Here is a 10221-nt window from a genome sequence, read left to right as displayed (position 1 = left end):
CTTTTGTTGGTGATTTCTTTTAAAATGATCCCCAAGCATGGGGAGCTGAAGTGCTGTCCTGTGTTCTTAAGTTCATGACGGCTGTGATGTGCTATATAGAAAAAATAACCTGTATTAAATATTCTTTGTTTGGTTCTGAGCTAACATTAATAAGTCAACAATATATACTAAATAAAATCTATTTGAGCAGAATCACATGTAAATGGATTGTTTGACTGACAGAAAAAAAGACTCACAAGAATCGAATTGTGCATTTCTCCGGGAGCTGGGGTTCAGTCTTCAATATTCAGGAGTCTTTATAGGACTACTGTGAATTAGATTGCAAGGAGATCAAACCAGTCCATTCTAAGGGAAATCAACTGTGAATATTCATTGGAAGGACTGATGCTGAAACTGAAATTCCAATACTTTGGCCACCTGATTTGAAAAGTCAACGTATTGGAAAAGACCCTGTGGCTGGGAAAGATTGAGGGCAGGAGGAGAGGGGATGGCAAAGGATGAGATGGTTAGACAGCATCACCGAGTCAATGGACATGAATCTGAGCAAACTCTGGGAGATAATGGAGGACTGAGGAGCCTGGCATGCTACAGTCCATGGGCTCGCAAAGCGTCAGGCATGATTTAGTGACTGAGCAACAAGCCATGAATAATGACGATCACTTTGGTTAAAATTCATTGTTTTATAAGATAACCAGACTCAAAGTGATCCAGACTTGGTTCCAGATCCCGCCCCGTTTCTTAGTAGCTGTGACACCTTGAGCTCACGCTCTCCCTTTGCAAGTATGTTTTCTCTTGGTAGGATGAGAATGGGATGCTTGGGGTTTCTTTCCTCTTTGCCTCGAATTGAGAAGCCTGGTACTTCGCTGGAAAAATAGGTTCTATGTGGAAGGTAGCCCCAGATATCAGCCATAGGTGCCCACCTGGGCCTGGGACATACCAATCTCTCTGTGGAGGACTCTTGTGTCAATAACTGGAGTGGTCCCCTCTGAGGGCCTCTTCGATGGGGGAAATGGTCATCACATGCTGGAGTGGGATCCATCCCCTTCACCAAGGCTCCTTTCTTGGACCGTCCACCAATCTGGAGAAGTTCTCAGTCTCCCATCAAATAGCCTTTCCATCCTGGGAACATCCTAGTCTGTTTTACAGGTACACTATAAAGCCAAGTGGGGGCATCCCGACGAGCCAGGAACAACCATAAGACAAAGGGGTTGAACCTGTCATGTGCTGAGTGCCCAGGGAGAGTTGGGCACTGTGCTGTGTCCTTCAATCAATTACCCTATTTCCCATGGCAACTTCGCTGCTTAGACAATTTTATGTCCATTTAAAAACAGATGTGGAAACTGGAACTAGAAGAGGTAAAGCATCTGCCCAAAGATATTCAGTAAGTAGTTATGTGAACAATTCAGACTCAAGACTATCTTACTCTGAATCCCAATCATGTCCACTTCCCTATGGTGTTTTACAGGCTTCCCAGGTGGCACTAGAGGTAAAGAACCTGCCTGCCAATATAGGAGACATTAAGAGATACAGATTCAATTCCTAGGTCAGGAAGATCCCCTGGAGGAGGGCATGGTAACCCACTCCAGTGTTGTTGCCTGGAGAATCCCTTGGACAAAGGAGCCTGACAGGCTATGGTCCATAGGGCCGCAAAGAGTCAGACACGACTGAAGTGACTTAGCAGGCACATGGTGTTTTACAGTAAAGCCAGCTTTTGGAGGGTAGGGATTTGCCTTTGAAAACCCATGATCTCTGACTCCCCAGGGATCTTTTGAGAAAGAAAAAGAGAGGGGATCGTATTGCATAATGGAAGCCCCAAGGGTGTCAGTAACTTCTCAGGAACCAGGTTTCAGCGGCCAGTCTGCAGAGCCCCTTGCAGGAGTGCCAGTGGACCTCCAAAGGAGTTGTGGCCCATGGGCTGCTGTCTGGTGAAGGTCACCCTTCTCAGCCACGCTTGCTTTTTGCTGCTTTCGAGCACCCTTTTTTCAGAACAGGAGCTCAGTTGCAACTCTCTCTTTTGCTTGGCCCCAGGACAAGTTTTCCACTGTCACCGCCCTGTAGCCTCAGCTGGCACAGAAATTCCAAAATAAATGAACGTGTTGTAAGTCGGGAGAAAATATTGTGTCCTTGCGGTGTTGATGTTGATTGCAGCTCAGCGGCTCAGGCAGCGATGACCACAGCTCAGGCTGCATACTTCTTTACCCAAACACGCAGAGGGCCTGCCGGGGCCAGGAGCTCCGCAGACGCCTCCGCTCAGTGTGCACTTCAGCTTCTAGGAGGTGTGCCTGCCGGGCTGACAAAGTGCCGTTGATCTGCAGCCCCCAGCCAGGCCTGGAGCCCGGCTGTCAAAGCCAGGCTGAGACCAGCCTTCAGCCTCGAAGCGCCTGGGAACAGAGGCCTGACGATAACACTTTGGCAGGAGACAGCTCCCAAAGCAGCGGGCTGCTGGCCTTCAGAGTGGCCCCCTGGCCCGGGTTTGATTGGGGCTGGCACAGCACAGCCTGCAGCTCACTGGAGCCCTGTGCTAAGAGGCTTCTCGGGCTGAGGGTGGGACCCAGGCTTGCTTGTCAGGGTCTGGCTGCAGGCTCTGAGGGGGGTTTGAAAGTTTGACCACCCAGCGTCATTTTGGTAGAGACACGAATAAGAGAAACAGAATCTCCTTTGAAGAGGCCTATGGGCCGGCAGAGGGAGAAAGTGATTTGTCACAAGGATTTTTTTTCCTCTTAGCTCAAAGATCAGGCTTGAATTTTCCAGGGAGCAATGGGGATTCTTATGCAGGGCACTTTCCAGAGAGCTTTGGAGAAGACATCTGTTATTTTTTTTCTGTCTGTCCAGAAACCCCCCACCTCCTCCTTTCAGACCTTGCCCCAAGTTTCCAATCACGTGACTCAGTGGGACAGCCAATCACAGTCTCTCACATCCCTGGATGCAGAGATGGGGCATAGTCTTGGTTTACCAATCCCAGAGCTCCACTTTTCTGGTGGGAATGGACATTTGACATTAGCTAGACCCCTCCAAGGGGCTTCCCAGGTAGTGCAGTGGTAAAGAATCTGCCTGCCAATGCAGAAGTAGCAAGAGACTCGGATTTGATCTTTGGAGGAAGATCCCCTGGAGAAGGAGATGGCAAACCACTCCAGTATCCTTGCCTGGAAAATTCCAGGGACAGAGGAGCCTGGTGGGCTACAGTCCATGGGGTCACCAGGAGTCGGAGGTGACTGAGCACACAGACCCATCAGAGTCCTTCTCTGGAACTTTTTTTCCTTTCTCTCTGGGACTCTGGACCTGAAGAAGGTCCCTTGCATTTTAGGTGAGGGAGCTAAAAGCATATGAGTGGAGGATGGCTAGTGGGCATCTTCTTTACACTTCGGGAAAGACTAATTTGTTGAACAGGTAAGAATGAGGCCATACCCAGAGACAGTACTGAATGGTGGGGGAGAGAGTGGTAAAGAAGGTTCTGAGGCTCATGCTTGAATTGCTGAATCTAGGTGTGCTTGGAACCAGGTTCATTCTTCGATTTCATGGTTAAATGGGTCAGTATATTCCCCTTCGGAGAAGGCAATGGCAACCCACTCCAATACTCTTGCCTGGAAAATCCCATGGATGGAGGAGCCTGGAAGGCTACAGTCCATGGGGTCACGAAGAGTTGGACACGACTGAGCAACTTCACTTTCACTTTTCACTTTCATGCACTGGAGAAGGGAAATGGCAACCCACTCCAGTGTTCTTGCCTAGAGAATCTCAGGGACGGGGGAGCCTGGTGGGCTGCCGTCTGTGGGGTCGCACAGAGTCGGACATGACTGAAGTGACTTAGCAGCAGCAGCAGCATATTCCCCTTGCTCTTCTTTTTTAATCCTAAACTCGTTTGAGTTGTTACTAAAAGAGTCTTGTCTAAAACAAAGTGGCTTGTGACTCAGCCCTGGACAAATAGAAGTGTGTTTCTGAGGGGAAGCAGAGAGGAATGGGGGAAGGAGTTGTGGCAATCATTTTATGAGATCAAGCACCAGTCTCACTTCTATGCATTCCCATTCATCTATTCTACATAGAGTTTCTGGATGTCTGCGACACGCCTGGTCTGGGCTATGAAAATGAATAAGGTGAAATCTCTGCCTTTAAGGAGCTCATAGTTTAGTTTGAAAAACGAACAGAGACTCTGATGCTGCAGTGGGATACTGTCAGGTCTAGTCTAGGATTAGAGCCCAATGCTAAGATGGGAGGCCTGGGTGTCTGTGACTGTGGGAGAACCCCACTAACCCAGTAGCCCAGGGAGCCCAGGACAGACTCACCAGAGGAGGCGGTAGCCACGCCTCAGTGGGTGCTGGCGGGTGGGGGTGAGAAGGAGCTGATCTCTGGCCTGGAGCTCTCATTCTGGGGTTAGGGCTGGGTGGATTGGGGATGAGACCAACACAGAAATCACAGTAACACATGACCAGTGGTGAGGTGATGGGGCCAAACTGATGACCGGTCAACAGTACAGATACTCGGTGATACTCTGATAGGCAAGATACTCTGATACCTTCTCAGGAGATGGTCTGTCCAGGCCAGGCACCGTTCTGCTCACGCCTCATTCCTCTCCTGCGTTTACTCCCCTCCTTTTGACCACCGACTTTGTTATCTTCCTGCTTCTTCCAACACTGGTCTTCAAATATTTTTGAATATGCTCCTTACTGGTAAAATGGTTTTGATGAGGGACTCATAATATTTGTATATTTACTTTGATATTTATACGTTATATTTATGCATGCATGTGCACACACACACATGCACACGCACACACACACACACACACACACACACACACACACACGGCTTCCCTGGTGGCTCATTGATAAAGAATCTGCCTACCAATTCAGGAGATGCGAGTTTGATCCCTTGACCGGGAAGATCCTCTTAGAAGGAATGGTAACCCTCTCCATTATTCTTGCCTGGGAAATCCCAGAGGAGCTTGGTAGACTACAGTCCATGGGGTCTCAAAAGAGTCAGATACAACTTAGTGACTAAACAGCAGCAATAATACACACATATATATACATATATATACACATATAGCTGCTGTGCGAGTATAATGTGCAATTAAAATATAATCAGAAGTGAATTCAGTAGGAAATTTAAAAGAATAAATTAGCAGTGTTTTAAATGTCTTGCTACCTGTACTAGCTAAATATACATTAACCAATGTGCCTTTGGAGTGAGGTTAAGTGTAAATGAAAGGAGATTTAAAGCCACTCGTTTTGCGAATAGTCTTCTTAATGATTTGAGTTTTTGGCAATATTCTTGTCATGTTTGGTGATGCAACTCATGGGTAGCTCCATGAGAAGCGGGAAGAGGTAGAGTGTCATTTTCTTGTTGGTCACTCGTCCTGGCACTATCAGTGTTGTCCTCTGTTCATATTCTTTGCAAGAATTCTTCTAAGTCATCTGTCCATTTTGTGAAGATGAGTTTGGTTAAAATTAGGTAATTGTCATAGTCTGATCAGACTGCTATAAGAAAATAATGCAAAGACCGGTAACTCACAAAAATAGAATTTTCTTCGCACAGTTCTGGAAGTGGAAAGTCTGTGATCCGGTTGTCAGCATGGTCAGCTTCTGGTAAAGGCTGTCATCCTGGTTTCAGACTGCTGACTTCTTGCTGTCTGTCCACATGGCAGGAAGGTGGCCATGGCCAATTCTGCCCTCATGGCCTAATCACCTCCCAAAGGCCCCATCTCCAAATACCATCACGTGGAGGATTAGGATTTCAACATATGAATTTGGGGAGACACAAATGTTCAGCCCAGGCTCCCTGGTGGCTCAGATGATAAAGAATCTGCCTACAATGCAGGAGATCCAGGTTTGATCCCTGAGTTGGAAAGATCCCCCAGAGAAGGGAATGACCACCCACTCCAGTATTCATCCCTGGAGAATTCCATAGACAGAGGAGTCTGGTGGGCTACAGTCTATAGGGTAGCAAACAGTTGAACATGACTGAGTGACTAACACAGATGCAGTTACACACGTACAGCCTTTTCTGTTGTAACAGAAAACGTTAGTCTGCAGACTGCATGGAGGTGCTCTGAGACCAAGCAAACAAGTGAGAAGACCCTCAGTGTCAGCCTCTGTCCCGTGGGAATCCCGCCGAGCAGCACATGGACCAGAGGAGACTGCACTGCCAACCCAGGTATTCAGAGTCAGAAAGCTTAAGTCATTCGTTTTTGAAAGAAAATAGACATGCATTGAAATGCTAATATTCTCTTCCAGTTCTGGGGATCATTGTGTGTGCCTTCTGGAATGTTAAAAGGGACTTGGGAGACCATTTGTTACATCAGGGTTAGGTTAGTTAAAGGTGGCTGGAAATTCTTTGCTTCTCGAAAGCTTGATCATATAAAGCCTGGAAGCCCTGGGCTAGACCTCTAAGGATACTCTCTGTGGGATCCCCAAGCAGTCACGTTAGACATTTAATCACCCTGATGCTAGTATGACCAGCCTAGCCTTCTGGCCATACCTGCACAGGTATTAGATGTGGGAAAGAAGCTATCTCTTGCCTGTCCGCAGTCAAATAGCACTGAACTTCTTTTGCTGACATTATGTGGAACAGAATAACCAGTCAGCTGTGCCCTGTCCAAATTCCTGAGATGTAATCTGTGAGATAAAATAAATCGGTGCTGTTTTAAGACACTGCATTTGGGGGCTGTGGACTATGAAGTTATAGAGAACCTGAACACATGCCAGATGCCTATGCAGTCTCTCTTGAGTTTTAGTGATGACTGCCTTCTTAGCCCCACTTTTCCCTCTTAAAGTACTTCCCAGTGATGCTTGTAGATGGTGATTGCCCTCTTTGGGGGGCGGGGGAGGGCTTCACCAGCAAAACTCATCCTCTCTGATTCACAGGCAGGCATGACCATTCCAATTAATCGTGCCTAAGCTGGATCTGCTCTGGATCTTTCTGTGGGTCCAGTTCTGCCCAGTCTTCTCAATCCAGGGCTTTACTTCTTCTTCAGGGTGCTGACCATATGCAGAGATTTGTTTTTTAAGTTCTTAGTTAGTGAACACAACTCTGTTGATTGAATTCTCTGGAACTGATGAAATTCCAGCCTCACTTGGAATTCGGCCTTCAGGCTTTTCTGTCTGATAGTCTCAAGACCACAGTCTTATTTCTTCCCTCTATGGTGACTTTCTTAGGTCTGTAACACATGACTTAGGTCTGGTGTAGGCTTAGAAAGTTATTCAAGACCAGTTCCTTGGATTGTTAGCCTTTATTGAGGGACCATCAACTTGTCCTTTACAAGGAATCCCTACCAACTCTTTCTTCCCCAGGTTCCCCTTCTTGCTCCCCTGAAGCAAGCCTGGCTGGGCAGGATTTACTTCCTCCCTGAATGAAAACCAATTAAGACAGTGTATTTGTTATCTACTGTCACAATGATGCTGTGTAAAAATTGACCCCAAAGCTCAGTGGCTTAAAAGAAGAAATATTGACTATTGCTCGTGAACCTCAGGTTTACCAGATGGGTCTTGTGGTCTCTGCTGGGGTCACACATCCACTTCTTAGTAGGTCTGCTAGGCGACTCCTCTGATCTCGGTTAAGCATTCATATGTTTGGAGATGGGTGTGCTCTAGGCTGGTATTGGAAGGCTGGGCTGGAAGACTGGGCTTTAGAAACAATCCCACAGCAGGTTAACTCAACCATCTTGTGAGACAGTCACTGTTTCGTGGTGATAGCGAAGTGGAACTAGAAACATTCAAGTGGTTTTTCTTTTCTTTTCTTTTTTTTTTTTTTTTTTTACCATTCTTCTTTCCCACTGGCCAAAGCAAACAGTATGGCCAAGACCAGAATCAGAGTAGAAGGAGACCATGAAGTTACAGGGCAAAAGATGGACATGGGGAGGCCATTAACAGACCATTAATGAAGGCAGTCTAACAATATGCTAGATTCTCTCTTCTAACAAACAGCTGCTGAAATCTGGAAAAACAGTAAGGCAGTCACTTGGTAGAGGTCACTTTGTAGTCATGAAAGAATGCAGTTATTGGCAGAAACACAGTGCTAAAGCAGGGAGGAACAGTGAAGAAGTATCCTACCCAGTCTCTCTCTGTCTGACCTCCAGACTCCTACTGGTGCCTCTCAATGGCCAAATCCAACCTGAAGACAGCCAGTGAAAGAGCCTGGAAGGCAAGCCATAGAAGTCAGCCTGCCTGGGCAGAGGGTGGATCTGGGTGTGTGTGTCAAGTAGGTCATTCTTACTTTAGTTGTACCACTGGAACAGAACTGAAAAAACTAATTCGTGATTCCAAGGTCAAGAACTTTTGAGATGGGCTAGTTCCTAAACTTGGCCATGCTCAACAGCCTCCCTCTCTCTGTTACTCCCTCCCTCCCTACATTGGTTATGTTCTCGGAGATGTAGGTGCTAAGATGATGGTGAGGGAGAAAGGGGAGGGGGCCAAAGCAGGATGGGAGAGCCATTAGACCATGATGCAAGTCTGACACCTGTGAAGGAAAGAGGAAGAAAACTTGGAAAGGGAAAATCTTACATGGTATTATAGTTCTGAAAGAGTTTCAGCCAGGTCAGTGGGGAGTTCTTGAGTTGAAGTCCACATCAAAGGGATCCCACATTCCACAGGAACTGTGGCCTTAGTTCCCTGACCATGCTTACTCTTTGGCTGAAAGCAGTGGTGGGGTGCCTGGTGTGTCCACTCAGAACTCAGCAGCTGGATCTATCAGTTGATTATGCCCTTGGTAGCAGGAGATCTGAGAGGCACATTTCATGGCTTTTGCCCTTTTCCCTTCTACCCTTCCTTTCTCCCTTCCTTTCTCCTTGACTTCCTTCTCTTTCTCCCTTCCTTCTCTCTCTCTCTTTTTTTTTTTTTAAGTGTTGTTTAAGTTCCAGGCTTAGTGTCAAGGAACTTGGCAATATATAATGAATATGGCAAATATGATATCTACTCTTATGGAGCTTCATTGTTCATTCTTCTATAGGATTTTGGGGTTGAGTTCTGTTGAAATAACTCAACTGAAAACATTCTTGTTTTCAAGGAGGAAGACAGACTTACCTAGCTCCATGCCCTCCTCCTTACTCTCTTATCCCACAGAGCCTGGTCGGTTGCCTCATACATCATTAAGATGACCATATTCACTAAGTTCAAAACCAGCCCATTCTTATTCATGACTTTTTTGGCAAAAAAAGTCATTAACAAGTATGACAGTTAAATTGTAATTTTTTTATAGTTTTAATGAATCCCCTTTCAAGAATTAGGGCAAATTCATGAAATTGGACTGATCCCAGGAAACCCAAGTTATATGTCAAACATAGCAAGTAGGCTGATTTAATCAGACTTGTTTGGGTGAAAAAAAACAAACTCATTGAAATTATTCATAAGTTCGTCTTAAGGTTACATGTGTGTGGGAACTCAAGGAAAGTTATTCAATTGGCCTTGGGAAGATCAAGAGCTCCAGCAAAATCTGGGCCACACAGAGCCTGAAAGTGGAATTGTAAAGTCATTTGGAATCCTGGGTGGTTCCAGGAATGTTGGCCTCAGGAGTGTATGGATCGTGACTGCGGTGTTCCATCGCTTTCATGACTCATCTCTTCTTCATGGCTGTTTTCCTCTTCCTGCTGCCTGATTTCCTCAACTTCTGTTCTTTATATTTTCTTGACTTCCTAGTTTCTGACTCTCATTACTGCATTTTGTTCATGATGTGTGTTACAGTCTCTCTGGTTTATTTCTGTCTCATAATCTTCTGTCTTCAGCTACTAAAGGCTTTATTCTCCTGATATTTCTCAGTTTAACTTTTAGAGAGAGAAAAGAATTCTAGTTGGCCCAAGTCTTCTTTTATGACAGTCCATGGTAATCTGTGCTGGACTGGGGACTTTGTTTAGAATTTCAATTGTGTTCCAAATCAACTGGGGGTGCTCAGTGGGTTTCATATGACTCCATGTGTGCTGCCTGAGGCCCTTTTTTCTCTTGGGGGTGGTCATTATGCCTGTTTCCCTTAGGAGAGAGCCATGACTTCATCGCTGAAGATATAACCTTTTAAAAGTCTTACTTTAATCCTGTACCACAGTCATGGTGAATGAAATCGTGTTAATATATACCTGCCATTTCCCTATCATTTACAGATAAATGAATCTACTCTTCCCATTTCCTAGACTGATGGAGGAGGAGTGGGTGTAAAGTTGATCAACTCTCTGCTACATGCCAAGAATTCTGCTAGGGGTTCTGCATTCATCGTTTTATTAAATGATGACAATAACCCTGT

Source organism: Moschus berezovskii, chromosome 20, assembly GCF_049115385.1.
Source record: "Moschus berezovskii isolate FMDL1 chromosome 20, NW_MosBer_1.0, whole genome shotgun sequence".
Classification (NCBI taxonomy): Eukaryota; Metazoa; Chordata; class Mammalia; order Artiodactyla; family Moschidae; genus Moschus; species Moschus berezovskii.
Note: the sequence above shows the minus strand (reverse complement) of the source record.